The sequence below is a fragment of the Salmo salar genome, chromosome ssa17, assembly GCF_905237065.1.
Source record: "Salmo salar chromosome ssa17, Ssal_v3.1, whole genome shotgun sequence".
NCBI classification, from domain to species: Eukaryota; Metazoa; Chordata; class Actinopteri; order Salmoniformes; family Salmonidae; genus Salmo; species Salmo salar.
In genome coordinates this window covers 21,394,124-21,400,919 of record NC_059458.1, presented here as the reverse complement: position 1 = coordinate 21,400,919, position 6,796 = coordinate 21,394,124, and the positions used below count along the sequence as shown (strand labels likewise).

Genomic DNA, 6,796 nt, shown 5'->3' with positions numbered 1-6,796 from the left:
TCTACCCTAGCAGTCAGGCAGGCAGGTGTCGGCTGCCAGTCGTGCCCCTCTCCCCTTCCCCTAGAGCAGGGCATCCCTAGAACCCAGCAGCAGCAGATTATCATGACAAGTTCTGGCTAAATCACTCTGACTGCTATTGTGTTCTCCCTCAGCCTCACGGTGTTTTAATGCTGCTGGTCCTTTCCTGGCTGTGGAGAGACACAATGAAAGCGCTCTGGCCAGAGAGTGTCATACCGGACAGCCCCGCAAGATACTGTGGGACACACTGTGTGTGTACTTGTCTGGATTGTCCTCGCGTGTGTGTTCGTGTGTCTGCGTGCACGCGTTTCTCCCCCGCGTTTCTCCCCCGCGTTTCTCCCCCTCTCCTCACATTCATCTAATCCGTATTCCCTCTGTGACACCTACATTCGTGTACAATGGTTATGTGTCTCTCTGAAAATGAGAATGCACATGTCAGATTTATCATGCTTTTAGAGATCAACCGGGGAGCCTATTTCTCACGTGAACCCTGCACCTCTTGGCTGTCAGGACCGTCCAAGCACAGAACCACAGATGTGTGTTGGAGTGGGCCGCCGTGACAGCGTGACACGAAAATGTATTTGTTTGGAGGGTGTAAAGACCCAGGGGAGGGAGGGGGGAGGAGAGAGGGAGGGGGGAGGAGAGATGATAGAGGGTGGAGCGAGAAGGGGGGGGCAGATCAGATGAGACGCACTACTTTGATACTGAGGTGTTCATATGACACCCCCCACCCCCCAAATGGACCCCCTAAAATGACCCCCTAACCCCGCCCTTATTCCCAGAATGCACCACCTGGCCCCAGTGAAACCTTTCATCTAGTTTACCTCTCTCTCCGTGTTACCGTGGTAGCGGTCCGATCTGCTCTGCTCGGGTCACGGGGTCAGAGCATGTGGAGAGCTTCCTATTTTTCTCCCTCACCACTTTTGACAGGAGTCTATTTACTTCCCTCTACGGCCCTACGGCGCCACTTTGAGACCTGACTTATTGGGGTGGAGAAGAGACAGTGTTAAAAAAGAGGGAGCGATAGGGAGGGAGAGGGAGAGAGAGAGGGGGAGAGAGAACAGAGGGCTCTTGGATGCCTCCTCTCTCTGTCTCCTCTCTTAGATGTCTGTATGTGCTGAAGGAATCCAAAGTGCTTATGAAGAGCACTGTCTCACTCCTGGAGCAATAACAGGAAAGGAGAGAGGGAGGAGGGAGAGAGGGGGGAGGGAGGGGAAGTAGGGAGGGAGAGAAAGTGGGAGGGAAGGGGAAAAGAGGACTGCTGAATCAGCACTCCAGTATGGATTTTCAGTTCTCCTCCTTCTCTTCTGAAAAACAGCCGTCTGGATTGCCATCCCCGGAACACAACACACAGGACCAGAGCTATTCATTTCCACAGGACCAGAGCTGTTCATTTCCACAGGACCAGAGCTATTCATTTCCACAGGACCAGAGCTGTTCATTTCCACAGGACCAGAGCTATTCATTTCCACAAGACCAGAGCTATTCATTTCCACAAGACCAGAGCTATTCATTTCCACAGGACCAGAGCTATTCATTTCCACAAGACCAGAGGTGTTCATTTCCACAAGACCAGAGCTATTCATTTCCACAAGACCAGAGCTATTCATTTCCACAAGACCAGAGCTATTTATTTCCACAGGACCAGAGCTATTCATTTCCACAGGACCAGAGGTATTCATTTCCACAGGACCAGAGGTATTCATTTCCACAGGACCAGAGGTATTCATTTCCACAGGACCAGAGCTATTCATTTCCACAGGACCAGAGGTATTCATTTCCACAGGACCAGAGCTATTCATTTCCACAGGACCAGAGCTATTCATTTCCAGGCTAAAATACCTAGGTAGATAAAGCTTTGTGTTGTACAGTATCAGTATCTCAGTGAAGACACTGATTGAATTACAGGGCATCCCCAGTGACTAGGCGTTGGGTAATTACAGTGTCATGACATTATTATCAGGGTGGCTTTATTAGAATGTGGTTCCCTGTAACTTCACCTCGCCGGTTAAACGTCCTTATCATAAAGGGAAATGATTAGGGGAAATAAAATGCCCTCCGTTGTCTTCTTTTGTAACAAGGATCGCTGGCTTATTAATGCTTTCTGATATGCCAGCTGCCACGGGGATTCTATGGTGCTTTTATTTACATTGAAGAACAGCGACTGAGTTTAACCCAGGACCCCCGCCCATATTATATATGTACATGTTGTATGTATTTACATGTTGTCAGTTCTGGAGAGTTTCTCTATCCACTGTTAGCTGTATTCATTCTTTTGGGAGGAAGACGAGGGAGCATTGTTATACACTATTAGAAAAAACAGTTCTATATGGAACCCAAAAGGGTTCTTCAAAGGGTTCTCCTATGGGGACCGCTGAAGAACCCTTTAAGGTTCTATACCACCTTTTTTTTAAGAGTGTACAATTAGCAGTTACCCATCCATCCATGATTTCTGTTCTCCGTATGCTTTTATTAGGTGTTGCCCACCTCCCCTCCCACAGAGTCCTGCTGGAGTTGGAGAGGATAGAGAGACGGAAAGAAAAGAGGAGGGATGGATGGAGGGATATGGTGGCTCAGGGCCAGAGGATGAGAGGCCTGCCAGAGAGGAGAAGAGCGGCACGAACACGCACACCTCCCACCAGGAAGCATCATGACTATAAACAGTGGCTGAGCCAGGATGTCAAAGTTGAGTTGAAACATGATTATTAACCCTGACCATGACAATCAGAAATACACAGACACACACACACACACACACACACACACACACACACACACACACACACACACACACACACACACACACACACACACACACACACACAGGAACACACACATTCACACACACATACACACATACACAGGAACACACGAACACAATGCAAAACAAACTGTGGAATGTCTACCGGAACTATAAACATGAATTATGTCCTGATGTCACGCCCTGACCTTAGAGAGCCTTTTTATTCTCTATTTTGGTTAGGTCAGGGTGTGACTAGGGTGGGTACTCTAGTATTTTGTATTTCTATGTTGGCCTGGTATGGTTCCCAATCAGAGGCAGCTGTCTATCGTTGTCTCTGATTGGGGATCATATTTAGGCAGCCTTTTCCCACGTGTTTGTGGGATCTTGTTTTTTGTATTGTTGCCGTTGAGCCCTACAAGGCTGTACGTTTCGTTGGTTACTCTTTCTTGTTTTGTTGCTGGTTATCATTAATAAATATGATTAAACTACCCCACGCTGCATCTTGGACTGACCATCATTACAACGACGTTCCTTACACCTGAAGTGTTTACTGGCCACATGATCTGATTGGCTGTCACTAGGTTCTAATTGATACAGGCTCTAACTGGTGCCCAGAGTCAGGTCTGTTGGTCAGGGCCACACACATAATATATATTATCACTGCAATTAATGGTCATATAGAATGATCATACAGGGGAGAGAGGGAAAGACGGGGTCGTGGGTCGTTCCACAAAAATAGTGCTTTTTGCATCCCTTTAATATTTTATGTAGAAATTGTGCACCAATATAGAATTTTAAAAGCCTGTTATATTTATGTAAGTGCCTTTTAATATAAACTACATGGAGAATTTCATCAAAAGCTTTTATGGAGATAAAAAAGTTGACAGAGTTGCACTTCTCAAAAGGCACCAAATTGGTGGAAGGACCAGTATAGGAGCGAGGGAAAGAGAGAAACAAGAAAAGGAGAGGAGAACCGAGAGGGTGAGGGAAGAGAGAGGCTAAGCAATAGAGAGGGAGAACTGATCACCCGGGTCATGTCAATAACTCTCTTGCCCCAGGGTTGTGTAAATTGATCTTTTACAGTTTCTCCCGGTGACAGCGCCTGTAGCAGCCCAGATAAATCACTGTACCTGTAGCTCTGCTCATTGATTGGTGGGACCTGTGGCAAAGAGACCGGGCCCTGGCTGGGGAGAGAGAGGAGCCGCTGGGATAAAGAGTTAGCACGGCCAGGGTCAGCTATGGATCTACCTGCCCAGCAGAGGAGAAGGACCGCTGGGATAAAGAGTTAGCACGGCCAGGGTCAGCTATGGATCTACCTGCCCAGCAGAGGAGAAGGACCGCTGGGATAAAGAGTTAGCACGGCCAGGGTCAGCTATGGATCTACCTGCCCAGCAGAGGAGAAGGACCGCTGGGATAAAGAGTTAGCACGGCCAGGGTCAGCTATGGATCTACCTGCCCTAACCCCGAGGGGCTAAACCCAGCTCACCTCAATACAACACTGAACTGCAGAATTCTGATCCACCCAGCACAGACCAACACAGATAGAAAATGAGCAGAATGGCCCAGTCAAACTCAGCCTTGGCGTGCCAGCCCCAGGCCAAGGTAGCACAGTCTGTCTCAACCCAGCTCAGCCCTGCAATAGAGAGCGACTGAGACATGGTGTCCTCCTGTACAGTAAGTTTAAGGTGTAATGTATAAATACACCTGAAACAGTGGTAGGTTCTCCTATCCTATCATGCTGAAATTACAGCCCCATTGTTGTGTAACGCCAACAAAGCAATTACCCAACACGCTGATTATCTGTGCAGTACTTGACAATTAATCAGCACTTCACTCTGCTACCTACTGTATTTCAGAGGTGTTTTACAGTACAGTAGCCTACTGTTACAGGGTGACTAATACACAGAAACACACACACACACTCTCTCTCTCTCTCTCTCTCTCTCTCTCGCTCTCTCTCTCTCTCTCCTTCTCGCTCTCTCGCTCGCTCCCTGTCTCTCTCTCTCTCTCTCTCTCTCTCTCTCTCTCTCTCTCTCTCTCTCTCTCTCTCTCGCTCCCTCTCTCTCTCCCAGTCTGTGGCTGTCTTCAGAGAGGGTAGGGGATCCACAGTGTGTATCAACATGCGTGGGTAGGTGGCTGGTAGACTCTGGCATGTTCTGACTTCAGAGCTCCAGAGTTTGTCATCATTCTAAAGCGGAGCAGTGGAGATGTGTACTGGCTTTGTTGTTGTTGCAGCTCTCTCTCTCTCTCTCTCTCTCTCACACACACACACACACACACACACACACACACACACACACACACACACACACACACACACTCAGTTTTGCAGTGGGTACCAGTAGAGTGCATCTTTGAAACTCTGAATGAACCGCTCAGTGTGTCAGAGCCACAGGCGTCAACACTTTAAAAAATATTTTTGGGGGCGGGACACTGATAATGGTGCCAGCTTCTCCCAACCAGGATAAGAAATGGGTGAGATGCCTGGCTCTCTGCCTCCGCTCTCCCCAGGGCTGTTTGTGTGCTGTGTGCATGTGTGTGTGTGTGTGTGTGTGTGTGTGTGTGTGTGTGTGTGTGTGTGTGTGTGTGTGTGTGTGTGTGTGTGTGTGTGTGTGTGTGTGTGTGTGTGTGTGTGTGCGTGTGCGCGTGCGTGCGTGCGTGTGTTTGTTATTTATGTAGTTTGCCAGTACATCTGCATATGGATGAAACTGTGCCATCCATTGTGTTTACAGTCTTACCATGTGTGTGTTCCCAGCTCCCAGGTGAGTGGCTTTCTGTTCTGACCATTGATCGCTCAGGAGGAGGGCTTGAACAATCCCATTATCTGGTTTGATCCGGTTTAACCTCTCTACATCCCCATGTCCCCACCTGTGACAACCTCTAATGTGTGTATGCACGTGTCCTCGTGTGTGTGCATTTGTTCGTGCCCACCAGATCTGTGTATGTGCAGTGCAGTCCATGTCAGTGTGAGGACCAGGCAGGAGAAACATTACCTCATAGCTGTCCTGCTGTGGGGGCCTCTGGCCCCTGGACTAAGGATAGCGGGACTTTACGTGGGAACTGATGTGGGAACAAAGGCCAAGCCCACCCCTGCCCACCCCAGACCAACCTCACCCTGCCCAGGCCTCCCAACCATACAGCCTCACAACAAAAGGGGGGTCGCAGGCTCTTAATTCCCAGGCAACGATATAAATTGTGCCGCAGCTTCAGGAACAAGGCAGGGATGAATGAATGAATGAATGAATGAGGCTGAAAACAGAATGGGAGAAAAATGTTCAAAAGTCATAAAAGGGGTGATGGCATACAGAGGCCGGGTGAGGCTGGGTGAGGCAGGGGCCTTTTGTATGGTGGTGGGGGAGAAGGGGGGAGGCAGGGAGGGGAGGTGGGTGAAGAACGACAAAGGCCAGGTCAGCCGCAGTCACAGGGGTCAAATAGCCCCCCTCCCTTGAGAGGGAACACTTTTCTGGGTCCTGACAGAAACTCTCCTAAGGTCAGTAGATCAGGGAGGACAGAAACACACACACACCATTAATCTCATCCCAGATCTAAAACACTTTGGGAATTCTAGCTATCTCTCTCTGTGTGTGTGTGTGTGTGTGTGTGTGTGTGTGTGTGTGTGTGTGTGTGTGTGTGTGTGTGTGTGTGTGTGTGTGTGTGTGTGTGTGTGTGTGTGTGTGTGTGTGTGTGTGTGTGTGTGTGTGTGTGTGTGTGTGTGTGTGTGTGTGTGTGCCTCAGTATACTTGTCTCTCTGAGAGCAGTCCCAGCAGCATCACTAACCCTACCCCACTAGCCCGTGCTCAGGAGAGTGTCAGTGCACTGAGCAGAGTACAGGATAATTGGAGGGCCATTTTATCTATCTAGTGTCTGTGCCACTCCAGCGCCCGGGTCACAGGCAGGGGAGCCCCAGTAAAAACACTAGCTCAACAGTTACCAATCATTTCTATCCCAGCAGAAGAAAAGGCCCAGTGGGGCCAGCGCCCTGTGAGGGCCCCTTAAGGGCCACGGCCTGCACAGCTACAAAGACACCGCAGGTCT

At 49.2% G+C, this 6,796-nt stretch overlaps 1 long non-coding RNA gene across 1 annotated transcript; it reads left to right on the top strand.

Moving 5' to 3' along the window:
• Positions 1-1,232: 1,232 nt before the first annotated feature.
• Positions 1,233-3,251, top strand: LOC123728069 (uncharacterized). Its single transcript, XR_006759937.1, has 2 exons — positions 1,233-1,864; positions 2,495-3,251. It is a non-coding gene; the product is annotated as an uncharacterized lncRNA (long non-coding RNA).
• The last annotated feature ends 3,545 nt before the right edge of the window (positions 3,252-6,796 follow it).